Source organism: Caretta caretta, chromosome 1 (genome assembly GCF_965140235.1).
Source record: "Caretta caretta isolate rCarCar2 chromosome 1, rCarCar1.hap1, whole genome shotgun sequence".
NCBI lineage: Eukaryota > Metazoa > Chordata > Testudines > Cheloniidae > Caretta > Caretta caretta.
In genome coordinates, this window is record NC_134206.1 from 344,843,931 (window position 1) to 344,871,560 (window position 27,630).

At 44.1% G+C, this 27,630-nt stretch overlaps 1 long non-coding RNA gene across 12 annotated transcripts in view; it reads right to left on the minus strand.

Moving 5' to 3' along the window:
* Positions 1-27,630, minus strand: part of LOC125630552 (uncharacterized) — a 183,246-nt gene that overhangs the window by 32,611 nt on the left and 123,005 nt on the right. For 11 of the 12 annotated variants that reach the window (XR_012666626.1, XR_012666623.1, XR_012666625.1 and 8 more), the window contains one exon: positions 22,685-22,758. The exons of the other annotated variant lie outside the window; for it this stretch is intronic. This is a non-coding gene — a long non-coding RNA (uncharacterized LOC125630552). The remainder of the gene's footprint in view (positions 1-22,684; positions 22,759-27,630) is intronic. 12 annotated transcript variants of the gene reach the window in all.

Sequence of the window (27,630 nt, forward strand, 5' to 3'; positions counted from 1 at the left end):
TTGCTGTGTCAATGCTGGAACGCTCATGAGCAGTCACTGCCAATTACAACTAAAGTTCTCAGCATCTGCTGATGTGATCAATTATCCACTAAGGATTAGGAAGAGACAATCCACTTTATTGCATTTTGCAGATTTAAGATTAATTTGAACCCAAGTTCTCTGAGGTGAAAGAAGGGGCTTTAATACATTTCAATGCTCTGGGGGCTCTGCCAGAGAGATAAGTGAAATGGGACAAACACAGCATCATATTCCTACTGATTGATGAGAGACTTGCATAGTGCAAAAGACTGTTAAGTTTCTACAGCTCCATCATTTTTCTCCACATATAAATGCCTTTAATCACTTTTGCTAACTACTAGAGATGGAGTCCAAACAGTCCTACCAAAACTGAATATACCAGTACTTTCTGGAAGTTCTGATCAGCAGCCTGTCTTCACTAATTACCAAAGCTTTTTGAGTTGGATCAAAGGTACGCTCTCTCCCAGACCCACCTTCTCCCTTTACTTGACCCTACAATGAAATCATAATACTGAATTTGTGATGTCCCCTTTCTTTGCATGGCAGCAGAATAGAATGTCAGAGGGCAACAGTTTCTCTGCATGTTCAAGCTGAACTGGGAGTAGCAAAGACATTATTAAAGTTGGAAAATGGCTGACAGGACCCTGGCCAAGCCCACCTACGTACTGGGGGTAGGTTTCCAACCCACCAGGATTATTATAACATCTCCAGGAGTTCAAGATTCATCTGTAATTAAATGTTATGTCATGTGATGAAACCTCCAGGAATATGTCCAACCAAAATTAGCAACCTAATTGCGGGTGGGATGTGTGTGTCGCATGGGTCCATACTCTTGGGTCTGATTTCAGGATAATGTCCCTAATTTTTGTAAAAAGAAAAGGAGTACTTGTGGCACCTTAGAGACTAACCAATTTATTTGAGCATGAGCTTTCGTGAGCTACAGCTCACTTCATCGGATGCATACCGCGGAAACTGCAGCAGACTTTATATACACACAGAGAATCACACAGAATATTCTCTGTGTGTATATAAAGTCTGCTGCAGTTTCCGCGGTATGCATCCGATGAAGTGAGCTGTAGCTCACGAAAGCTCATGCTCAAATAAATTGGTTAGTCTCTAAGGTGCCACAAGTACTCCTTTTCTTTTTGCGAATACAGACTAACACGGCTGTTACTCTGAAACCTAATTTTTGTATATTTTTTCCCCAAAGTTTCCCCTAGTATGAAAGTTGCTCTGTGAATTTAATGTGTCTGAAGTATTTCTCCTAAAAATGTAAAGAAGAGTCAGTTTAAGGGAGAGATGAAAAACGTATACTTCTAAACAAACTTTTATAATCCTACTCAACCAGATTAATTTCTAAAATTGCCTTTTTCAGGTGACTGCTTTATTTCTATTTGACCAATATCCCTATCCGCATCCAACTTTAGAGAAAACTTCTGTTAATTTTGAGTTTCAGTACCAAGGTACTGAGAACTGCTACCCATAGCCAGGGCCGGTTTTATTGTCAAACACACACAACTTCCTGTTTTCCCAAAAGTATATCTAGGTACTCCATCTCCTGGATCCCACAGAATATTTCCAACTCCATTTCACCTCACTCACCTAATGTTTCTCTTCTGCTCTACACTGACTGTCCCAATGTCCCTGCACAGTTTCAATTTCGGAAAATTCTCAGTAGGTTGCCAGGAAGAACCCCCTCAGTGTCCTCCACAACCCTTCACAAAATTTAACTGCACTTGTTATATGGAAACTCCAATCTCCCATTTGTATTCCCAGTCACATCATCCATGGGTGTTGTTTTCCTTCATGTGATGACCCCTTCACATTTCAGTTAGTTAAGTTTAGCAATGATGTCCCTCAAAATTTATTCAATGGGAGCTGCAGGGTTCAGCTCTGGAAGGTGTTGGGAGGAGGCCATGGGGAAGTAGCCCAGGGAGTTGTAGCTGTCACGCAGCTGTTACAGGAGCCACTGTAGACAGCTGCAATCCACAGGGCCCTGGGCTGGAACCTGGAGTAGAGGGTGGGCCTGGGTTCCCCCCATCCCTCCAACTCCCTACTTGGAGGAGTTCACCTGGACTGTGGGTTCCACCAGAGGGGAAGGTCTCTGGCCTGTTCCCTGATCCACTAGGTGGATCAGCAGAGATTGTGGGGATTGTTCTTCCTTTTCCCCATGCTGGCCAGTGATGAGGTTAACTGAGTGAACGGCAGATTTGAGCCATGAAAGTGGCCAAACTGAGGGCTGCCGTGAACCTCTGAGGCGAGCAAATCTGCCAATAAGTGCAGGACCCACCAAGGCAGAGGAGGAACTTTGTCACTGTACCCAGATTTAAGAAATTTGGCCTATTTTTTTTATTCCTCTTTTTTTGACAGAACTGTCAAAATTTACTGATGTTGAAGAGTAAGGCCCCAATCCAGGACACCTTGACTTTGAGACTACTCATGTGCTTACAGTGCATTGCTGAATCAGCCCCTAAACAAGAATATCCAGTACCTTTAGAGCAGTGGTGGGCAACCTGCAGCCCGCGGGCCACACGCAGCCTGTCAGAGTAATCCGCAAGACAGTTTGTTTACACTGACAGTCTTACAGCCAATGGGAGCTGCGGGAAGTGGCATGGGCTACAGGGACATGTTGGCCACCATTTCCCGTGGCTCCCATTGGCTGGGAACGGCGAACCATGGCCACTGGGAGCTGTGAGTGGCTGTGCCTGCAGACGGTCAATGTAAACAAACTGTCTTGCAGCCCACTAGTAGATTACCCTGACGGGCCGCAGGTTGCCCACCACTGCTCCAGAGATTCCAGAATGATATAATCACAGTTTAGAAAATTAGGAGGACTAATAGAAAAAACTATGACCTAATGAGGTACATTGTCAAGATAGGTTTATTAGACATCATTAAGTCAAATGCAACCATGGTGTAATCCCAACAGTTTACACAAGCCATGAACTGGGCCCATTGTTTTGACTATATTTTTCACTTTGCGCATCCATAATGCTTTCTATTTGAGGAGCTCCAAGCCCTTTAAAACATTAATTAAATAAAGTTTTGCAATCCTCAGTTAGATAGCCACTATTATTCCTATTCTAGAAAAATGGCAAAACCAAGGGTAGAGAAGGTAAGTTGTCCAAAATCACACACTAAGTCAACAGCAGAGGCCAGAAACAGAACCTAGATCCACTGGTTCCTAGTCTGATGCTTCAACTATTATACAGTATTTCTTCTCAGATTAAAATAATTATCTATGGCCAAAAAGATGCAAGCACCACAGTAGCAAACCACCAACATCTCTATGGCAAAGGGAATAGAACTCATGATCTCTGGCTCCAAAAAGAAAGGTAAATCTCACCAAGTGAGCTCAAAGAAGCAGGCTTCGGTGAGACAATACATATATTAACAGATCTGGCACAACCAGTCAAAAGAGGCCAATGATAAAAGGCCTGCCTATCACACAAGCATTAACTCACATTAATGTACCGCGACCCCATTGTGTAATCTTGAGTCAATATTGACAGTACTTTCAATCACCCCTGTAATAGAAGAACAGTTCAGAGACTAAAAATAAACAGCATCATGTGGGTTAATACCACTGTTCACACAGACATTCCCCACAAATGTTAAAATACTTAAAAAAAAAAAAACTATCATGCTTAGAATTAAGCCATTTTGATCTAAAATATTTTACACCAATGCAACTTCACTGACTCCAGTGGACTTACTTCTGACCTACACCAGAGTATCAGAGCAGAGCCAGGGTCCTTTCCCAAAATAGCATATAATCTAATTTATGTCTTAATTTAATGAATTATGAAAATCAATATTGGAGAGCAAGGAAGTTAATTACTGCTATGTCTTTATTTCCCCTTGTCCCAAATGCCTGGGTCACTGAGCACACTCAGTTCTTGGTAGGTTGTAGGTAGCACACTCAGCTCTTGGTAGATTATTTACTATTTATTACAACAAGCACGAATGAGATGATGACAGCTTCTTTGCAATTATGCCTGACCTTAACTGACTGGAAGCTTTTAGAGCCCAGGGCAATATTGCACTACATAACCTAAGAACTGTAATATTATTATCAACTGCTACTTTTTTGTTTATTTGATTTATAGCAATGAGTTGTAGAAACCACGTTGTGTAATAAAACCCACCCAGGAACCAAGAATTCATTACATGCTCTTCAAGTTCACCTATGTGGGGTTTTATGAAATACACACCTCTCGTCAGACTCTCCTGCCAAAAGATATAGAGTTGGAAGCCCCAAGAAGAGGGGATGGCAGCTTTCACTTCCAGTGATGAGCTTTCAAACTTGCCTGTATTTCTTCTGGAAATAAATTCTCACCTCAGGATCGTGAAAACTCTCTGGGCCCTGCTTGATTCCATTTTACATGAATATAAATGAACTCATTCTGATACAGCCAACACTTCCCCATTTGTTTCCCTTTGTTTCCTCTCTGGAAAGAATAAGAAGCCAGAATGGATGAATGAGCACTACAGCGAAGGTCACCCAACAGATGACATCTTCTTTACTCCTTATCCATATTTAAGTGTTTGAGTGTCAGAGGAGAGATGTGCACTTTCTCCCAGCCATATATATTATTTAATAGGTTATTTCCTGCCCTGAAGCATTAACTCAAGCTCTGGGTTAGTCCAAACAGTGTTTTAACCCACCTTTAATCTCCCCCCTCTCCTTAAACACACACAGTTATAGCCACATTGCAGCAACTCTTAATAGGTGCATACTCAGTGCTCCTGCTATATGTCACCTAGATGTAAGCGGGGGAACAGTCCCGCTATTGTGGGGAACTTTCCTGGCTTCTGTACTACCCCGGTGAAGTGGGCTAGCAAAAGGATCTGAGTCCTCGCTCCCACTTCCTTTACCCAGTGGCCTCCCCTTCCACTCTCCTGTCTGGCAGAGTCCTCGTAACCCCAACAAGGCTGGGCCCAGGATTCCTGGGGGGCTCGACCCCCAACCCTGCTGTGGTCACCTAGGACAGGGGCGAGGGTGTCCCCACTCCAGGGTACTCTCTCTGCACTGGGCACTCCTCTGACCCACTGATCATTACATACAAGTTAAAGCAAATGCAAGTTATTTAATCAACAATTAATTCTAAAAAGAATAAGGAAAAATGGGAAAGGGTTAACGGAAGCACATCACCCCGCTCTGTGGCAGGGAACATCATAAACAGTGTCTCTGAAATGTCAGGGCAGTTCGCAGTCTGCTCCTTGTAAGTCCCTAAACTGGGAGGAGTGGTAGATACGCTGGAGGGGAGGGATAGGATACAGACGGACCTAGACAAATTGGAGGATTGGGCCAAAAGAAATCTGATGAGGTTCAACAAGGATAAGTGCAGGGTCCTGCACTTAGGACGGAAGAACCCAATGCACAGCTACAGACTAGGGACCGAATGGCTAGGCAGCAGTTCTGCGGAAAAGGACCTAGGGGTGACAGTGGACGAGAAGCTGGATATGAGTCAGCAGTGTGCCCTTGTTGCCAAGAAGGCCAATGGCATTTGGGGATGTATAAGTAGGGGCATAGCGAGCAGATCGAGGGACGTGATCGTTCCCCTCTATTCGACATTGGTGAGGCCTCATCTGGAGTACTGTGTCCAGTTTTGGGCCCCACACTTCAAGAAGGATGTGGATAAACTGGAGAGAGTCCAGCGAAGGGCAACAAAAATGATTAGGGGTCTGGAACACATGAGTTATGAGGAGAGGCTGAGGGAGCTGGGATTGTTTAGCCTGCAGAAGAGAAGAATGAGGGGGGATTTGATAGCTGCTTTCAACTACCTGAAAGGGGGTTCCAAAGAGGATGGCTCTAGACTGTTCTCAATGGTAGCAGATGACAGAACGAGGAGTAATGGTCTCAAGCTGCAGTGGGGGAGGTTTAGATTGGATATTAGGAAAAACTTTTTCACTAAGAGGGTGGTGAAACACTGGAATGCGTTACCTAGGGAGGTGGTAGAATCTCCTTCCTTAGAGGTTTTTAAGGTCAGGCTTGACAAAGCCCTGGCTGGGATGATTTAACTGGGAATTGGTCCTGCTTCGAGCAGGGGGTTGGACTAGATGACCTTCTGGGGTCCCTTCCAACCCTTATATTCTATGATTCTATGATTCTATGAAGTCCCAGGCCTTCTTCTCCGGCCCTGGCCGTGCTGCAGGGATGCCTGTGGGTTGGACACTTGCTCCTGTGGTGGCCTCACGCTCTCAGGCTCTAAGTAGTAGGACCCTTCTTCCCAATGTCACCCCCGCCCTGTCGGGGTTACGATCCAAGCCTGGCCTGCAGAGCCTCTTGGCTGAGGCGTCTCCCTGTGCTGGGCCCGCTGCCCAGGGTCCCCCTCGCTCTCCCCAGCTGCCCACCGCACCCAGCTCCGGACTGCTCCAGCCTCAGCTCCACCACTCTGTCTCTGGACAGCTGCTGCTCTGCCTCCAGCTCCCTGGGCTGCTCCTTTGGCCCCTCTGGCTCTGGCTGCTACAGCTCCGCTCCCAGGACAGGTCTGCTCTGCAGGCTGCTTCTGTGACTCTGCTCCCAGCACTGACCTGCTTCCTGGGCCGATTTTCTGGCCCCTCTGGCTCTGGTTGCCGCCACTCTGCTCCAGGGCAAATCTGCTCTCTCTGGCCTGTGCCTCTAGCTTTGGGGCTGCAGCTCTATAGACCACTGGACCAGGTGGAGGAGCTGGACAAGGCTTTCTTCCGGCAACTCATGGAAGTTACTAGATCGCAGGCCCTGGTTCTCATGGGAGACTTCAATCACCCTGATATCTGCTGGGAGAGCAATACAGCGGTACACAGACAATCCAGGAAGGTTTTGGAAAGTGCAGGGGACAATTTCCTGGTGCAAGTGCTGGAGGAATCAACTAGGGGCAGAGCTCTTCTTGACCTGCTGCTCACAAACCAGGAAGAATTAGTAGAGGAAGCAAACGTGGATGGGAACCTGGGAGGCAGTGACCATGAAATGGTCGATTTCAGGATCCTGTCACAGGGAAGAAAGGAGAGCAGCAGAATACAGACCCTGGACTTCAGAAAAGCAGACTTTGACTCCCTCAGGGAACTGATGGGCAGGATCCCCTGGGAGAATAACATGAGGGGGAAAGGAGTCCAGGAGAGCTGGCTGTATTTTAAAGAATCCTTTTTGAGGTTACAGGGACAAACCATCCCGATGTGTAGAAAGAATAGTAAATATGGCAGGCGATCAGCTTGGCTTAACAGTGAAATCCTTGCTGATCTTAAACACAAAAAAGAAGCTTACAAGAAGTGGAAGATTGGACAAATGACCAGGGAAGAGTATAAAAATATTGCGCGGGCAGGCAGGAGCGAAATCAGAAAGGCCAAATCACACCTGGAGTTGCAGCTAGCAAGAGATGTTAAGAGTAACAAGAAGGGTTTCTTCAGGTATGTTAGCAACAAGAAGAAAGTCAAGGAAAGTGTAGGCCTCTTACTGAATGAGGGAGGCAACCTAGTGACAGAGGATGTGGAAAAAGCAAATGTACTCAATGCTTTTTTTGCCTCTGTCTTCACGAATAAGGTCAGCTCCCAGACTACTGCACTGGGCAGCACGCATGGGGAGGAGGTGACCAGCCCTCTGTGGAGAAAGAAGTGGTTCGGGACTATTTAGAAAAGCTGGATGAGCACAAGTCCATGGGGCCGGATGCCTTGCATCCGACAGTGCTAAAGGAGTTGGCGGATGTGATTGCAGAGCCATTGGCCATTATCTTTGAAAACTCGTGGCAAACGGGGGAAGTCCCAGATGACTGGAAAAAGGCTAATGTAGTGCCAATCTTTAAAAAAGGGAAGAAGGAGGATCCTGGGAACTACAGGCCAGTGAGCCTCACCTCAGTCCCCGGAAAAATCATGGTGCTGATCCTCAAGGAATCAATTCTGAAGCACTTAGAGGAGAGGAAAGTGATCAGAAACAGTCAGCATGGATTCACCAAGGGCAAGTCACGCCTGACTAATCTAATTGCCTTCTATGACGAGATAAGGGGAAAGTAATTGATGTGTTGTTCCTTGATTTTAGCAAAGCTTTTGACACGGTCTCGCACAGTATTCTTGCCAGCAAGTTAAAGAAGTATGGGCTGGATGAATGGATGATAAAGTGGATAGAAAGCTGGCTAGATCGTCGGGCTCAACGGGTAGTGATCAATAGCTCCATGTTTAGTTGGCAGCCGGTATCAAGTGGAGTGCCCCAAGGGTCGGTCCTCGGGCCAGTTGTGTTCAATATCTTCATAAATGATCTGGAGGATGGTGTGGATTGCACCCTCAGCAAGTTTGCAGATGACACTAAACTGGGAGGAGAGGTACCTACGCTGGAGGGTATGGATTGGATACAGAGGGACCTAGACAAATTAGAGGACTGGGCCAAAAGAAATCTGATGAGGTTCAACAAGGACAAATGCAAAGTCCTGCACTTAGGACGGAAGAATCCAATGCACCGCTACAGACTAGGGACCGAATGGCTAGGTAGCAGTTCTGCAGAAAAGGACCTGGGGTGACAGTGGACAAGAAGCTGGATATGAGTCAACAGTGTGCCCTTGTTGCCAAGAAGACCAATGGCATTTTGGGATGCAGAAGTAGGGGCATTGCCAGCAGATCGAGGGACGTGATCGTTCCCCTCTATTCGACACTGGTGAGGCCTCATCTGGAGTACTGTGTCCAGTTTTGGGCCCCACACTACAAGAAGGATGTGGAAAAATTGAAAAACGTCCAGCAAAGGGCAACAAAAATGATTAGGGGACTGGAACATATGACTTATGAGGAGAAGCTGAGGGAACTGGGATTGTTTAGTCTGCGGAAGAGAAGACTGAGGAGGGATTTGATAGCTGCTTTCAACTACCTGAAAGGGGGTTCCAAAGAGGATGGCTCTAGACTGTTCTCAGTGGTAGCAGATGACAGAACAAGGAGTAATGGTCTCAGGTTGCAGTGGGGGAGGTTTAGGTTGGATATTAGGAAAAACTTTTTCACTAGGTGGGTGGTGAAACACTGGAATGCGTTACCTAGGGAGGTGGTGGAATCTCCTTCTTTTGAGGTTTTTAAGGTCAGGCTTGACAAAGTCCTGGCTGGGATGATTTAGTCGGGGATCGGTCCTGCTTTGAGCAGGGGGTTGGACTAGATGACCTCCTGAGGTCCCTTCCAACCTAGACATTCTATGATTCTATGATTCTCTGCTCCCAGGACAGGGTCTGCTCTCTCTGGGCTGCTTTTCTGGTCCCTCCGGATCTGGCACAGCTCTGCTCCCCAGCTTAGCTTGGGCCCCTGCTTTCTCCTTAGCTTGGCCGCACTCTGTCTGACCCAGGCAAATCCAGCTCACACGGAGGACGGGACCTCCCTGGCCTCCTGACTCTCTGATTAGCCTGCCCACCCTGTCATTCAGGCTGACCTGGAGCATTGGCCTCTCCCCATTGTTCATGGGGACTATCAGTCTCAGGGTCCTGGTTTCCTATAGACCTTTCCCCTTTTAGTACTGGGAACTAGCCAACCAAAACACCCCCACTGAATGTTAGTAAGGGGGCAACAGTCCCCTTACATAGATCAGACAGGCTCTTCTGAAGTCAACAGTGTGTGATCCCGTTACTATACACTAAAGCAGGTGAAAGATCGCCATCTCCAAACTCCAGCTGAGCCCACTCTAGCTCTAAGTGCTGCCACCAGAATAGCTCATCCAGAACCTTTCCATCATCATTTTCATAATGTAGAACTCTCAGAACTTTACATGAGGCATTCAGCACCCAACAGGATCGATCCCTCAGTATACCTCTGCTAGATTTTAACATGCAAACAGCCAAGAATGGAGATTTGAGGCTAGCAGCAACATACAAATGAAAGGAGAGCTGACCAACGAAGATCTAACACCACAGTTTAGCGGAGACAACAGTGGTTGCACAGTGCAAGGGAGGCCAGAATTTTGCTCCATGGGAACAGAAGAACTTACATTTCATAAGAAGCTCTTCTCTTCTGCACAGAACACCCATTTATTCTAGCGTTAGTTCTGTCTAGAGCACTTAGGAGCCCTGAAATAGCTGGTGAATCTGACAAGCAGTCTGGAAATTAAACTTCTTCTTGGATGCAGTTAGTATCTTCAGATTTAAATTATTTGAAGTCAGACATACTTTCAAATTTAGCCAAATTACAATAGCTATAAATGCTATACTAAATGCTTCTGTCAGTTTCCTGTGCTGAAGACAAAGTTGAGTCTTTTTTTTTTAATTTTAATAATGGATAAGAAGTAGGAGTAACGTCAATAATTTATGCTAGGGGACTTTGCTGATTTTACAGTGATTTGAATGCAGTTAACGTTTAGATAGGGATCTGGTTACAAAACACTTTTCCTCAGGTTTCAATGATTCATCCTCTGACTAATAGGTGCTCATGTACCTAACAGCAAAAATATTCCCTCAAACCCCCAGCAGGAGGCCACATTTTACTAAAAGTGGTCACCCAGGTCCATAATCACATCAGTGTAGCATGCAAATCCTGTATAAAAAAACCAAACATATTCAGTGAACACAAACCCATCTTTCATTCTTATGTTGCTTTGAAGCAGCAGCGCGGGGCAGGAATTTTGGTTCCAATCACTTCCAACCATATTGATACTGAAAGGTCACTGATCAAACTGATTATTGTAAAGTTTTTAGTACAGGTGGCACTAAATGCAGTTTAATGCTAGCCCAAAGAGAAGAAAACAAAAACAAAACATAACAAAAAAAAACCCCAACTGTCAAACTTCTAGGCCATGGAATGGGAGCATGAAACACAAATACAGCATAATGCAGCAGTATAGCGCCTACAATTGTGTTCCCTACTGCTTGGCCCAATGATTTAAATAGCCTATTACTTTTTCACAGCTATAGGAGCTCTCTTTTACCTTGACTGATAGAGGCCTGTACTTTGGTGTTGAAGGTTCCAGGTTCAATCTCCACTGACAACAGTGCTGTCTATGTTTGTTAGTTACAACAAGCAACAGTACTTACCGTAAATCAGGGGCCCCCAACTTAATTCAAACAAGGAGAAAAATGGAAATTAAGTAGGAATGTGAAGGTCACAACTATTGGAGCAGACTGCAGACACACAGAGACTAGTGGTCCCAGAATACAATGTTACAGAAGTACAAAATGCACATATTTTATGCACATGAACTTCGAGGGGCTCAACCAGACAAATAACAGAAGCTCAGGGCATGTCTACCCTGGTAGAGTTACAGCACCGGCAGTTACAGCGCCACTCAAAGAGCGCTGAAGGGAAACCACGGTTGTGTGTTCACACTGTCAGCTGCCTGCGCAATAGCGTGTTCACACTTGTGGCACTTGCAGTGGTATTCGGAGCGGTGCACTCTGGGCAGCTATCCCACAGAGCACCTCTTTCTCTTCTGCCGCTAAGAGTTATGGGAAGGCGGAGGGGATCGCAGGTCATCCTGGGTCCTGTCGCAATGCCCTATGATGCATTGCTTCACATCCCAGCAATCCCTGTGCTTCCGTCTGCATTTGGTGCCAACTTTCAACCATTTGTGTACTGTGCGCCGTGCATCTTCAGGCTGCAGGAACAGATTCCGAACTGCTGACTAGTATGTTGCTCACTCTAACACATCACGAGTGGCAGTGGAGTTATTCCTTAAACTACAAAGGCAAAAGGAGTGCAGCATTGATCTCGCCACACATAGTAGCTATGACACGAGATTGCTTGTGGCATTCACGGAGGTGCTGACCACAGTGGAATGCCACTCTTGGGCTCGGGAAACAAGCATTGAGTGGTGGGATCACATCGTGATGCACATCTGGGATGACGAGCAGCGGCTGCAGAACTATCGGATGAGGAAAGCCACATTCATGGGACTGTGTGATGAGCTCGCCCCAGCCCTGCGGCGCAAGGACATGAGAACGAGAGCTGCCCTGCCACTGGAGAAGTGTGTGGTGATAGCACTGTAGAAGCTGGCTACTCCAGACTGCTACCAATCAGTTCTTAATCAGTTCGGAGTGGGAAAGTCTACCTTTGGACTCATGTTGACGGAAGTGTGCAGGGCCATTAATCACATCCTGCTCCAAAAAGCTGTGACTCTGGGTAACGTGCGTGACATTGTAGATAGCTTTTCACAAATGGGCTTCCCTAACTGTGGAGGGGTGATAGATGGCACACACATTCCAGTTCTGGCACCAGACCACCTAGCCACCGAGTACATTAATTGGAAGGGGTATTTCTCAATGGTTCTCCAGGTGCTTGTGGATTACCGTGGGCGTTTCACAGACATTAACGCAGGCTGGTCCAGAAAGGTGCATGACGCACGCACGTTTCGGAACACTGGTCTGTTCAGGAAGCTGCAAGCAAAGACTTTCTTCAAAGATCACCATAGGGGAAGTCGAGATGGCCATTGTGATCCTGGGAGACCCTGCCTACCCCTTAATGCCGTGGCTTATGAAGCCATACACGGGGCAACTTGACAGCAGCAAGGAGCGGTTCAACAACAGGCTGAGCAAGTGCAGAATGACTGTTGAGTGTGGTTTTGGCCGTTTAAAAGCCCGCTGGTGCTACCTCTATGGGAAGGTGGACCTGGCCGAAGACATATTACTAAGCTTATAGCCGCATGCTGTATGCTCCATAATATTTGTGAAGGGAAGGGTGAAAGCGTCACCCAGGGCTAGACCGCAGAGGCTCAGCACCTGGAGGCTGAGTTTGAACAGCCAGAAACAGGGCTATTAGAGGCGGACAGCGTGGGGCCATAAGGATCAGGGATGCCTTGAGGCAGCATTTTGAAGCTGAAAGTCACTAATATTTGTTGCTATGCTCAGGAGCGCAGTGCTTGTAATGCTAACAGGTGATTGGTGCAGACGATGTACTATGTGGGTTTAACATAATTGTACACTGCTCTGAAGGGCTCTTTTTGCTTTCAATTAATAAAGATTGCTTTCAAACCAACACAATTCTTTTATTAAAAGACAACAACCGGAGGAGAGAGTAAAAAAAAAACAAACCCATCAGCAGTGAAGGGGATGGGGGAAAGGCAAGGTCCCAGGAGGAGGAGGGGTCCCAGGACGGCTAAGATTTGTGTATGTCCAGGGATCATATCCAACCTTCTCCTTTGGAGTACAATACAGTGAGTACTGTACTTCAGCAGGGCCAAACTGCAGAGGGATGGGTGTTGAGTGCGGTGGATAGTGGGAGTCCGCAGGACTGGACTGTGACGGGGCAGGAGTGGAATGCCGCGGGTATAGACTGGAGCCAGGAGGTTGATAACAGTGTGTTGGCGGTGTCTGGGGGGAGCATGGGAAAGAGTTTTGCGACAGCGGCTGAAGGGGAGGGCAGGCACGGAGCTGCTTGCTTTGAAGAACTAGTATTGCCTGGAGCATGTCTGCTTGGCGCTCCGTAACCTTTAAGAGCTGCTACATGGCTTAATTTTGGCATGCCGAGTTCTCCTTTCGGTCCCTCTTCTTGCTGTCCCACCACTCCTTCAATTCCTGTTTTTTGACAGCGGAGTGCATCATAACCTCACGCAGAAAGTCGTCCTTATCTCTTCTTGGCCACTTTCTAATTCTGCGCAGCTGTTCGGCCACTGATAACAAAGAGAGAGGCTGGGCTCCCAAGGTCATCTCTGTGAAGTTTAAATGCAACATTTTACAGAAGTAGTATTGTCTGCAACACAGAGAACATTGATTCAGTAATTTAAAACAGAGCCAGTACTCACACACCTTTCACTAACTGGCTGCCCAGGCAAGCACACATGAGCCACAAGACCCCCAAAATGGTAAGTAACTGCAGGGGCAGGTCTTCCCCGACCCTGCTGTACATTGGGCACATGGCTCTTGGGGAGAGCCAGCACTGTAGGGGGTAGGACTGGCAATCATTCCTGTCCTCACACTTTCCACAGCATGTGATCATTATGGAAGATATCTCGCTGCTGAGGGTGAGCAGGGAATCAAGGAAGGGTCTTCTCCAAGCCCGTGACTTCTGCCCTGGCTTCTATGTGGCTCACCTGTGTGCAGCAATGGTCCTCGTCCGTCCCCCCATGACGGCACAGTGGCGCGAGAAAGTTACTGTTAATGGGGCAAGAAACAGCAGCTCTGCCGAAGAACCTGAGGCAGCGGATTGCCCAGTATCTCCACATGAGTTTCCTGGAGATCTCTGAAGGAGATTCCCGTGAAGTGAGGGAGTCAATCAACAGCCTGTTCTCCTGCTCAGACTAGGCATGCGGTGGGAGACAAGCCTGCTTTCTGCAACCCTCCTGCTCCCAACAACTCGCTTCAGCAATTCCCAAAATCAAATCCATTTACCAGGGGCCTCCTCTCCTCTCAACTGGCACGCGAGCCACCGAAGTAGCCACAATGGTTTTCGCAGTGTAGGAGGGGTTGCCGCCGAGTATCGCGTCCAACTCTTTGTAGAACTGGCAGCTCGTGGGCGCAGCACCAGAGCGGCGGTTTGCCTCCTGCGCCTTGTGGTAGGTGTTCCACAGCTCCTTCACTTTGACCCTGCACTGCAGTGTGTCCCGGTCATGGCCCCTTTCTGTCATGCATCGTGAAATCTGTCTGTAGGTATCATAATTCCTACGGCTGGAGTGCAGCTGGGACTGGACAGCCTCCTCTCCCCAAATGCTGATGAGGTCCAGCAGCTCGGCATTGTTCCAAGCGAGGGATTGCCAGGTGCGTGGAGCAGGCATGGCCACCTACAAAGATGTGCTGAGAACCTGCACGCATCGCCGAGCAAACAGGAAGGGGACTTTCAAAATTCCAAAGGCATTTACGGGGTGGGATAATGGTTGGTCACTCAGGGCACGGCAGTAGAGTTCAAACCAATGAGCAGAGAGGCGAGAACAGGCATCGTGGGACGCCTCCCGGAGGCCAATCACAGCACTGTAATGACCCCGGCGTCTACACTGGCACCTCAGCACTGTAGCCCCGGCGGAGAAAGCTCTACGCCTCTCGTCAGGGTGCTATTTTTACAGCACTGCAATGGCACAGTTTCTGTGCACTAAGTGGCATGTCAGTGTGTACACCTCGAGAGTTCCAGCACAGAAAACTGATTTACTGCGCAGAAACTTGCCAGTGTAGACAGGGCCTCCGAAATAAAACCACATCAGCCAATCCCCACTGTGGAAATGCTGTGCATTAAGAGTAGTTCAGCCTGCCTGTCACAGCAAGGAAGGATGGATGTGTATGGAAGTTTAGAAAAAACGAAAGAAAAAGAAAAAACACAGGGGGTAGGAAGCAAGTTAAGGCATATCTGAAGATTTACAACATAATTAGCAGGCTGGGGCCAGAAGGGAAATTCCTCCTCAAAGGTTTAAGTGGACAATGAGTTTCCCTGAAACCTCCAGGAGGTGGTTCCCAGCTCCTCTGCTGGGAAAACAAATGCTAGAAAAATGGTTTCAGTTCATTACTGACCTCAGTTAAAATCTTAGTACCAGTGAACTCCACTGCAGATCAGCGTGACTTCTTGCTTCAGTGCGGTACAGTTGTAAGAACACGTACAGCACACAATCCCACTTTTTTGAGAATACAGCTGTCAATATGCCACTGTGTTCAAATCAATGTTTCAACAGTCACAGCAGGCTGATCAATCAGATTAATGCTTTAGGGCCTGATCCTGTATTTCTGACACAAGGAAAACTCCCACTAATTTAACTAAAAGAACAGGAGTACTTGTGGCACCTTAGAGACTAACAAATTTATTTGAGCATATTTGAGTCCTCCTTTTCTTTTTGCGAATACAGACTAACATGGCTGCTACTCTGAAACTAATTTAACTGAAAGCGTTGTGTATGTTATTACTGCAGAATCAGGGCCATGCAGTATAAGATTTAAAATTCCACGAGAACTGTAGCATGGACTCATTCCCCATTGTTTATAATAGTCAAGAACAATGTTTCTCAACCTTTCTTAGGTTCACAACCCCTTATTCTAAGACAAAAATGTTCATGTTTCCCTTACAGATTTTACTTACGTTTATAGTTAAATGTATCAGCAATCACAATACTAAGCCTACACAGGACAATTACGACAACAACTACTACATTGAACCTCACAAACACTGAAGGTTTTATTTTCTTTGCTTTAGAACTGTAATGAACATTTTCAACATCTTGTAACACCTGACTGCCTTTTGTGACCCTATGGGGACATGACCTATTCGTTGAGAAACAAGAATCCAAGTCCTGTAATACTAGAATACAAATCTACAATCCAAGTCCTGTAATTTCCTTCTGATGTGATCCTTAAAAGTGTGAATTTGGTAAACTCCCTGCATTTCATATTTAAACCTTAACTGAAATTAAAATGTTATCAAAATTCATTCAAAAAGTCTGGATTATCATTTATACTAAGGCTTTGTAGTGTAAAGGGGCCTTAAAGTGGACACAAATGTAATTTACATCCACTTTAAGGCCCCTTTACATTGTCAGAAGTGTAAAACAGCCGTAAATAAATCAAATCAGATCTAGAGAGTTCCCTTTTTCCCTTCTTGCTTGCAATAATACTCATCTTCCTCCCTTTGTAAAGTGACTGGATAATTATGAAGCAAAGAAACAAATTTAGGAGGAATATATCATTCATTAAGGTTTAAGGCCCAGTTCTGCCACCTTTCTCACATTAAATAGTACCTTACTTCATAAGTAGCCCCATTCAAATAATTGATTACACTCAGAATAAGGTACTGCTCCCCACAAGCAAGGGTGTCAAAAATCAGGCCCTAAGTGAAGACGAACATGAAACAATCTATCTGCAGTTTAAGGGTTAACTTCTTAAAAATCAGAAACCCATTCACTATATGCGAAAATGCACAACTGCCATAGGAGCACATGCAAATCAGGTACATGCATGTGTAAAATGGGCATTTAGGAATTTATCCTTCCTCCCCTAATTTACGTATGCAATCTTGGTAACTGTACATGCATGGCACCTTAACATCTAAAAGTAATTAAAAAACATTCTTGGAACTTACAGTGCTTTATTATTGGTACAGCATCAAAAATTCAAATAGTGATTAAAAAATACCGAAGACAGGAGAACCTCACCAATTCAAACCAAACTGGGAACTGCTTCGCAAAATTACTGAATTTTACAAGTTAGTAAGCAAATGAATAAACACATACCACAAAGGGAAAAAAGCAAGGAGAAACTTTCCCGCTTTGTTCATTTATTTGAATAACTTTGGCGTAGTCTTAATTCTCCATAATATTCCTTTATGTGCTAGTGAGCGTACTTCAATATATTTTGTATAAACCATGAAGTCTAATACAAAGACCTCAATTCACCACCTGCTATAGGGGCAATGCCCCAATAATATTGACTGAATAATATAAGTGCATGTCAGTGAGGTTTTGCTATTAGAAAAAATACCTCTGCCCTCAAGAACTTGCGCCCTATGGGCCAATTCCTGTGTGGTGCCGAGTGCTCTCAGTTAATGGTAATACAAATAATAATGTTATTAATAATAAAAATAATAATTGAAGCAGAGGGCAGTAAACACCTTGCAGGGAGTGCTCAGGATCTTGCAAGAACAGACCCTGACAAACAAAAAACAAAACAGGACCACAGTGCACGCTCAGCAGAAGGAGAGGGGGAAGGAGAGGGGGAAGAGACCACCTTAGTGAGAACAGACTGGGAAGGACAGTGGTAGAAGGTTTTAATGAGATCTGGTAGAAAATTTTTCGAATTTGGAAGAAAATGGAAATTATTTTTCTTTTTCCAAACAGTGCTAATGTAAAAGGGAGATCTAAAGGGAAAGAATTCATAAAGCTTCTGAGAACCCGAGAGAGAACCTAATGAGCTACGAAGTCCTCTGTGGACATTGCTATGCGGATATAAATTTGCGTGCTTAGTTGTTTGATAATATCGTGATGGGTGCTAGAGTAAAAGGAGAGGCCTCTGCTGGTATGTGGAATTCACTTTGCTATTACAAAGTGTCGTTCAGATATAAAAGGTAGTTTGTTATAGAGAAAACACTGGCAAAATATTTTTTTATAGCAGCTACCATCTGAGGATTTTAAAGAGCTTTAGAATCATTAGTGAATTCTCCATGTGTGTGCAACCCAAGCATTATCCACATTTCACACACAAGGAAACTGAGGCACATCGTCTCAGTGATTTGGTGGAGATTACACAGTGAGCCAGTAGCAGAAACTAGACTAGAAACCCTGGCTCTGTGATGCCCAGGATCATCTCTCCTCCCTAACTGCATTTATTGATCTGCAATATTGATGGTAAAAACACAAACATTCAACTTTTTTAAAAAATGAATTCACTGCTTACTGCATTAGACACAAAATCAACTCTTACAGAGCAAAAGGGAACAATATGACCTTGTTTACCTGCAGTGTTTTGAATCTCTGCTCTCTGTTCGCTTGTGACATCCGTAGTAAATGCGTGTTAGTACATTTACAATTTTTGGCTGAATACGCTGATATGGAGTCTACCCCCCAAGCAGCCAAGCTATTTGATAAACAGAGTGAAATACACACAAAACAGCCACCTCTAAATGCAGTTAATTATTAACACCACAGTGCCATATCAAGGGCCAGATTCTCTGTGGTGGAATACTGAAATCATTAGAGTTCCACTGATGATGAATCTGGCCCAATTAATTTAATATTGTCAATTTACAACTATAATACATAGTAACACACAGAATTAGGGATTACACTATAGAAATCATATTCTATTAATACCTATTACTCATATAATTTTTCCCCAGTCTTCTCTCTAATTAGGCATGGTTTTAAGGTCTAATCCTGCACCACTGAAATCAATGAAAGTGTTGCCATTGACTTCAATATGAGCAGGATATAGCTATTAATTTGTCACCAACAATGTGTTGTATTCAGTTTGTATACTAAATTCTTACAGTCATTTCAGAGAATGCTTTCCTTTTGATAAAACAATACTTACAGAATACTCTTAGAGAACTCGTCACATTTTTTAAAAGTCTGCGCAAACATTATTAGCGAATTGAGCTTTATCACATCCTTGTGAGGAAGGCAGTGGGAGCTAAATATTATTGTAATTGTACAGATGGGGAAACTGAGGCACAGAGCAGTGCCGTGACATGCCCAAGATCACACAGCAGATCACTGACATTAGAATTCAGAGGTTTCATTCTCCCTTTCCCATGCTCAGTACAACAGACAGAGGGGCATATTCAAAACCACTCGGCACTCGCCTAACACCACTCCAGTTAAAGACAAAGTAGTATCAGGCTAACTCTGAGTGCTTCCGGAAATCCAACCCTGATCTTCTGAAGCCCTTTGCCCCATGTGTGCAATATACCAGAATATTTTTACACTTTTAGCAAGATTTAAAAAAAGAAAAAAAAAGAAAGAAGTGAGCGGGAGATGGGGGTGGAGAGAGGTTCTCCCATCATGCCTACTGGAAGCTCACTGTCTCACCCTTCCCCAACAAAACCACTGCTTCCTCTTGATCATTGCAGGCATACTGACCATTCCAGCAGATGATGCCTGACCATCAAGATGCATTCCCAACATGCAGAATTCAGCAATGGGATATCACAGATCTGATACTATTCAGAACATTTGACAATCAGTTCCTCGTATGTACACGACTTGCTAAAACTAAGACATGGAGGGGAGGGGGTCAGGTCACGAAATCTGCCTCATAAAATAAAAATACAGAAATTCACAAATTAAAAGATTTCTGGCTTAGTTCCAATGCAGCCAGCTAGGCTGCAAATATAAACATAGCAAGATCTGAAGGATTTCCGTTTGCCCTTCCTTCCTCTCCCCATAGCAATGTTTTGCACAGGCATAAGGAGAGTATGATTACTTGAGGGTATTTAAGAGACATTCCTAACACTTCTACCTCAAATACCAGCCAAGAAAAACTTTCCTTCTGAGTTTTGAGAGCTAACATATCGTTCTTCACATAACCATAAAAACTAACACTTGCAGCTAGGGACCAATAACAGTTTCCATAGTCTGTGAGAACCATCTTTTCAAAATTAAATGCTGCCAATCCTGCAATTTCAGTTTGTATTTACAGTTAGTGAACAATAAGAACATTCAGTATCAGTAAGTCCCACACTTCTGAAATTACTTACCTGGAAACATGTCACTCCTACAGAAAAACTGGTCTCAAGAACTTGCTCACCAATTTACTGCAATGTACTTTCCCCAACATTGAAAGTGCTGGCGATCTCACTATCCCTCAATCAACATCTATCTTTACTATGTTGATGATTAAAACAAAAAAGCAATTATGGGCCAGATTCCAACTGCTGTTCTGCTGATGTAAATCTGAAGCAACTTTGCTTCCTTCAGTGAAGTTACTCCAGATTTGCAACTGTGGAACTGAAATCAGAATCTGGCCTGTGATATTTTATACTATATTAAAAAAAAAGTAATAGAAAAGGAACTTGCTGTTTTATAGAGCTATGAAAATTTCCCCATAAGGCAATCCGATGACAGTGCCAATGCATTTTAAAGAGCAGAAATTAGATAGTAGCTACTGTAAAATTACAAGCCTCAAGTCTTATAATATTCAAAAGATCACCAAGAGAAAGAGACAAAAACACACACATAGAGTAAGTTACCTCGATTCTTGTTGAAAGGTACGCAGCCAATACAAGGCACAAGGCATGTTTTCGGCCGTTAATAAGAAGAAGCGCAAGCAAATGAACAGCTTTCAGATTAATCCAAATCGTTTTAGTTTCTGTGCTGCAGTTTCACCACTCCCACAGAGTAATCGGTACACATACTTTATAGTGAAAGCAAAGTTCAGGTCATAATTAGAATGGGAGGAGACCAAAAAAAACCCAGTATTCTCGTCGAAGCATAATTCTTGCTGGTTTGTTTTAGAGTCGGGGGGGTAGGGGAGGGACACAGAAGGAAGAACAGGGCTGGTGGGAGGGAGGGAAAGCAGACGGAGGTGTTCTACAAATACTTATACTTTATCTACATTTTATGTGATCTGAATGGTAAGACCAGGAAGTAAGAGAACTTTTAAGTGAGTGATTTATGGAAAGATTATCACATGTATGACAAGCAGAACAAATTATGGTGCCAATTTTTCTCTTGGTTACAGTGGTGTAAATCTGGTGTTAAAGCCACTGACCGATTAATTTCTTTTGGTGTAAATGAGATCAGAATTTGGCCCTGTGTAAAGACACTGGGGGAATTTTAAAAGAGAATTAAAATAGTGAGGTATATTTACTTTTGGATACTTGCCACATAAAAGTACATGCATTAGTAAAGAACAGGTTATATATAGTAAAGTAAAGCTGAGAGTTGAAAATACAAAAATGAGACAGCACAGAACTCTTGCTTCCCTAGCCATGTCCAAGACAAAGAAGAGAACACAGCTTAACTAGTTAAGCAATTGTTGCTCCAAAGGTCAGTTCAATATAGGAATTGCCACGCTAGATGAAACCAATGGAACATCTACCGATGGTAGATTATTTGATACACCTCTATCATGTTTCCTCTTATCTGTCTCCTCTCCGAACAATCTAACCTCAATCTATTTAATCTCTCACCTCATATGAAATGTTCACACAGTTCAAGATATTAAAATCAGTTTTAAATAGTCAAAGACAGGACTATGCATAAATGACCAACTGAAAATTACTTCTGTATATAGAACAGGAGGACCTGTGGCACCTTAGAGACTAACAAATTTATCTGAGCATAAGCTTTTGTGAGCTACAACTCACTTCAACATCCTCACTGCATTTTCCACTTTATGCATCTGATGAAGTGAGCTGTAGCTCACGAAAGCGTATGCTCAAATAAATTGGTTAGTCTCTAAGGTGCCACAAGTCCTCCTTTTCTAAATCCAATTTAGTGTCACATGATTAATTATCCCCCAGGACAGTATGGCATGTTTCATCTAGGATCATTAGTAGCACGCCATTAGGTGCTAGATGCAAGAAGGGTTATTTGGACTAAGTATCAGACACTAGTAGCGCTTCTAGCCTCAACTGCTAATAAGTACGGAAGTCAGAAGCACTCTGAAGTTGCAGCACTTCTGCTGTTAACTGTAGAAACAGCTGTCTAAGAGTGGCACATGAGAGTATGTGAGGGTATAATGAGAAACAATGGTCGTGAGATGGTGTAAATTCTCAGATGGTGCGAATTCGTTTAGATCCACTGCCTTTAAAAGTTTACACCAGCTGAGGATGTGGCCCAGTGGGATGACAATCTGCACTTAGTCTGTTATCTGAAAAAAATACTAGCTAACGAGATCTAGTAACCTGTGGAATACTCATCAAAGGGAACCATGGAAGCCTTCCTGCTCGGACATAATTCGGCATTTCCATAGGGTAGTGGAGGGCTATATGTGTCCTAATAGACCCTTTCCATCTCTAATTTGTGAGTTTCTATGCTAGGTTGGGGGAGGGAAGACTGTGAGGCAAGTGGGCAGGAGAAAGAGGAGTGCATGAAAGGGGATTAAATAGGGTCTAAGGAAGAATGGCAAAGAACGGGCAAGCAGAGTAAAAAAGGAAGAAGCAGAAAGAAAAAATAGGGAGGGAGATAGAAGAGATGACAGAACAGGAGAGAGGAAGACACACAAGAACAAAGAGGCAAAATGTGGCTCACCAGAGGCAGCATCCCACTGTTAGTGACAGGCCAGAAGCCCTGCTGCCTTCAGAAAGCCAGCTCAGAAAACAGAAGGGCCAGAAGCACTGAGGAAAGGCTGATTCATCTGACCTAAAACAAAATTAAAAACAGTGCAAGCCTTACTTTTAAAATGGTAGCCTCTTCTAGTTCAATGGGAGGGCTCTGCTTTCTTGTGCGACAAATTCCTGATTCAAAGCCTACACAATGCAAAGCAGGTGTTAGAGTCACAAAATGACAATTTGTTTCATTAGGCTGGAACTGTGTATAATGAGCTTGTTTTATGTTAGACTGTAAATTATTAAATAATTGACTAATTATACATAACTGGACCATACGATACTGTCAAGCCTGCCCTGTGATTCACTGACATGTAACTTTGCTGATATGTTTAAAGGTGACCTGCAAATCAAATCAACATCTACTTAAACTCATAATAAATTCTGAGGGTCAAATTATGGCTGCCCCAACAGGAGTATACTGTGGAGGGATTTTTTGGGGGCGCGGAGAGGGGAGTTTGCAGAGGGCACAGGGGAGCCCTTAACACAGTTCTAGCTCTTTAGAATCATAATAACCTCACAGTCTGGCTGATGGGAGCATTCACTATGGTATTAATTTAAGTAGATGGAAACACAGCAAGCGGTTTGCAAATCACTTGCAGGCTACTTGCTCAACACATTTTCCTGTTCTCCAAACAAGTCACATCTCCAAATCCACTTGTGTGTGATGGCAGAGCTCAAGAAAGGACCAAAAATAAGCAAAACTAATGTAAAACCCTCCAGTAATTTTTATGATATTGTCCAAAATAGGTGGATCTACAAGCGAAATTCTGAGCAGAAATGAAGGCTCAGAATTCAGAATATCTTCGCTGGACTAACTCCAGCTTCCTCAGACACATAGTGAATATGGTTCTAGCTGAAAGACTCTGGAGCCGTAAACCAATGACTGGATCATTATGGAGACACCCGCCCTGAGTGATTCTATATTAAAAACTGTGTTGCGCTAAAAGAGGATTTAAAACTCTCAAACACATGAAACCTCACACTGAACAGTTTCAAGATAATACCATCTCAGTAAGATCAAACTTGACTTCCCAAGACCACTGACATACTAAAGTGTCCTGCCAGGATTTTCACCAGTCAAATCAATACAAAACCATTCCTGTTGGACATTTTTTTTTTTCAGTCAATCTTACTTTTTGTTTTGGGGACCCCTGTATAAGTAGGGGCATAGCGAGCAGATTGTATAAGTAGGGGCATAGCGAGCAGATCGAGGGACGTGATCGTTCCCCTCTATTCGACATTGGTGAGGCCTCATCTGGAGTACTGTGTCCAGTTTTGGGCCCCACACTTCAAGAAGGATGTGGATAATTTGGAGAGAGTCCAGCGAAGGGCAACAAAAATGATTAGGGGTCTGGAACATATGAGTTATGAGGAGAGGCTGAGGGAGCTGGGATTGTTTAGCCTGCAGAAGAGAAGAATGAGGGGGGATTTGATAGCTGTTTTCAACTACCTGAAAGGGGGTTCCAAAGAGGATGGCTCTAGACTGTTCTCAATGGTATCAGATGACAGAACGAGGAGTAATGGTCTCAAGTTACAGTGGGGGAGGTTTAGATTGGATATTAGGAAAAACTTTTTCACTAGGAGGGTGGTGAAACACTGGAATGCGTTACCTAGGGAGGTGGTAGAATCTCCTTCCTTAGAGGTTTTTAAGGTCAGGCTTGACAAAGCCCTGGCTGGGATGATTTAACTGGGAATTGGTCCTGCTTTGAGCAGGGGGTTGGACTAGATGACCTTCTGGGGTCCCTTCCAACCCTTATATTCTATGATTCTATGATTCTATGAACTTAAGGGCTACATTCATGGAGCTCAGGTTTCACACAATGTTTAATACTTCATTACAATTTGAACATTTGGGGAAATTTTCATAAAGTATACCAAAACAAAGATTTTTTATCATGTGGGTTTTTGTCACAGATGCCAAATGAGCACCGCACCTTCATGGACAACTTCCTTTCTCCATCAGTGCTTACCTGGCTCTTCTCCTGATAGATTTTTTAACTAGCCCCTCGCCTGAACTTTCTCTGTGCTTCAACCAATTCATTACTCTTCTGCACCTTCAAACTTCTGACTAATCTTATACGGTTGATCAGCAAGAGACCCAATGAAAGAGTCCTGATAAGGTTCAATCGGACCAGGGTTCCTCTCCAGTAAAGAACAGGAGATTCTCCAGATAGAGAAGGTGTCTCTTCCCTAGTGGAATTCAAAGTTCTGCTTCACACTTAGCTTTGCTGGCAAGCATAGACACCAAGAGTGGGTGCTCTGGGGCTCAAGGACCCACGGGAAAAAAAAAAAGGGTGCTCATCACCCCCAAACTACCAGTAGGTGGCAGGAGCACATTCATGGAGCACAGTGGAACTGGAAGGCAGAAAGCACCGACCAGCAAAAACAAAAGTCAGCGCCGGTGCCGGCTCCTATCCCGCTCCCTTGGCCCTATCCAAGTCACTTACCAGGGGCCTCCTTCTACACCTGGGGAATTTCCTCTGATTAACCAGAGAGAAGCTTTGGTCCAATGAACTTCACCAGTTCTGATGGACTGGAACTTAACAATAAAACTCCCTCTTAATTGCAACATATAACAATCCACAATGCATACATCCAGTGCCTCATAATCACACTCAAAATCACACTCAACCTCCCCTCTCTAACCTCAGAATGTTTTCTGCAGAAGCAAGACATTACACACCTTTAAAAGTAAAAACATGCCTGTTGTTAAGACCTTAACCATATGTGACCAGAGATAGGCTGTGTATCTGAGTGTGATTTTCAAGATCTGGATATTATGGTATTTAAGTGGAAAGGCTTGTAAACCGAGGTTTGTCTGTATGTTAATGCTGCTTTAACTGCTAATTCTCTTGATTTTCAGTGAGTGCAATGCTACGCAATGTACTCAAACAACCTTAGGTTAAGCAATTTTTGTGTGTGTGTACGTTTGTGTAACATTTATGGATCATTTCTACTAGCACTACTGATGAAGGAAAACCAACTCTTATCAACCCTCTTAAATCCCAAACGATTAGCAGCGCTTATCAGAATTCAGTTGAAAAATATATACAGTACACAGGAAAATTACTCTGGCATCATGATTACAAAAGACTTTTCCTAAGGAAAACTGTCTTCGGTTTTCACAAAGCCACTAGCCAAATGCTTACCCCAGATACACACCCACTCACACACCATATGAGTGAGGAGACATAACAGAATGGAAATTGTTGAGAGGGGAGCAGCATTCTGTGGACTGGACCATGGATGTAGAAGTGGGAGACATCTCACATGTGTGCTTTTTTTGGGTTATTGATAGCTGCATAGTGACATGCTACCTGCTAACAGTGATGCAGGAGAGTACAGCTGCATTAGCCTGTATTACATACCCCTCACTTCCCTGATGTACATTCCAAATTAAAACTGCTTTAAAATGAAATTTTAACCACCAATGTGAGTACATTAGTCTCCCATGTAGGTCTGTAATTTTAGCCCTTGCCTACACTACAGAATTACTTTGATATAACTATGTCGCTCAGGGGTGTGAGTAATACTGACCTAAGAACTGGTGTAGAACTTCTCCTGCCGACATACCTACCCTCCTCTTGCGGATGTGGAGTAATTAAACCGACGGGAGAGAGCTTAGAGCAGCTGTGTGCAGCTGTGTCCATGCAAGTTTGTAGTGTAGCTGTGTACTTACTATCCTCACTTTCATCCTCCTCCTCCTTTCTTGTGTCCTCCCAGTGTTGTTAACTCCTCCAGATATCCTGGTCTTTACCTCAATCACAAGTTCTTACGTGAAGCGAATATGGGTAAAATTTTATATTACCCAAGTAATTTAGGAATCTATATCCCATTTTCAAAACAGATTTAGGCACTGAGACAAACGCCTAAGTGTAAAACTTTTCAAAGTGGGATTTAGGCTCCTAAATCACTTATGCACTTTAGAAAGTTTTACACTATTTGCTCGGTGCAGGGCTATGCACCTCTATGGAGCTAAATAAAAAGTGGTAACAAATACAAATGAGTGATAATCTTGGTGGGGTGGCACACTGGATTAGCTATCTGGAAGGTTATCTGGATTCTGGTCTTTCAACACAAATAAAATCTGCATTCAATATGGGACTCCCAGCTAAGAAGGCAACCAGAGGACTTTCAGTGAAGAGGTTTATTAGGTTTGCTTGCACTGCTATACTGAATTATACCCATTTGTTTCCCCACTGCCACCATCACATGTGAAGGAAGGAAAGCAAGTTAAAAATTCTTTCTAGACTAATCACTCACAGGAGAAAGAAAAATAAACTGTCACCCAATAGCTTTCACATGCATTTCTACCACCTCATCCAAAATGTAGGCCAGAGAAGAGGCCTTAGTCACTTTTCCGAGCAATATTAGAATGTTGACTGTACCCACTGAACAACTCATACTCAAGAATGGAGGTGCCACATTGTGAATTAGGACCAGGAAATCAAACAAGGAAGATGGACTGCACAGAGTTGATATGAAAAGTGGTAACACAGAAAGGGTGGGGATATCGAGACACAGAATGATTGTGCTTCAGTGCCTAATTGTGGTTTAATTCCTTAAGAACAAAGGAAGAGTTTCTGCATGAAACAGCTAGCAGAGTATGCAGGGAGTCACATCCTGTTCAAAGGGCTGCTGTGTCACAGATGCTGAAACAACAGGGCTGTCACATGCCAAGGGACATTTTCAGGGTGAAGAGGAGGGAGGCCCGTACCGAGGAGAGTGGATTTATTTAAGAAAACATTTTGGGACGATATCATTCTCCATGTGAACAGGACAAGGGACTTTGATCCATAAAATATACATATCTTACGGAACATGCTGGTAAGAAAGCACTACCCACACACAGGCCTTCTGCCTCTACACTGCTTCTGGGGCTCCATGCCTGCCCCATACCCTCATAGCACACTGCTGGCCAGGTGGCTACTGCCCCCTGAAGCCTATGGTAGAGCCATATCACAGATGGCAAGCGTGCCTAAATTAATACTCAGATGGTCCACAGCAAAT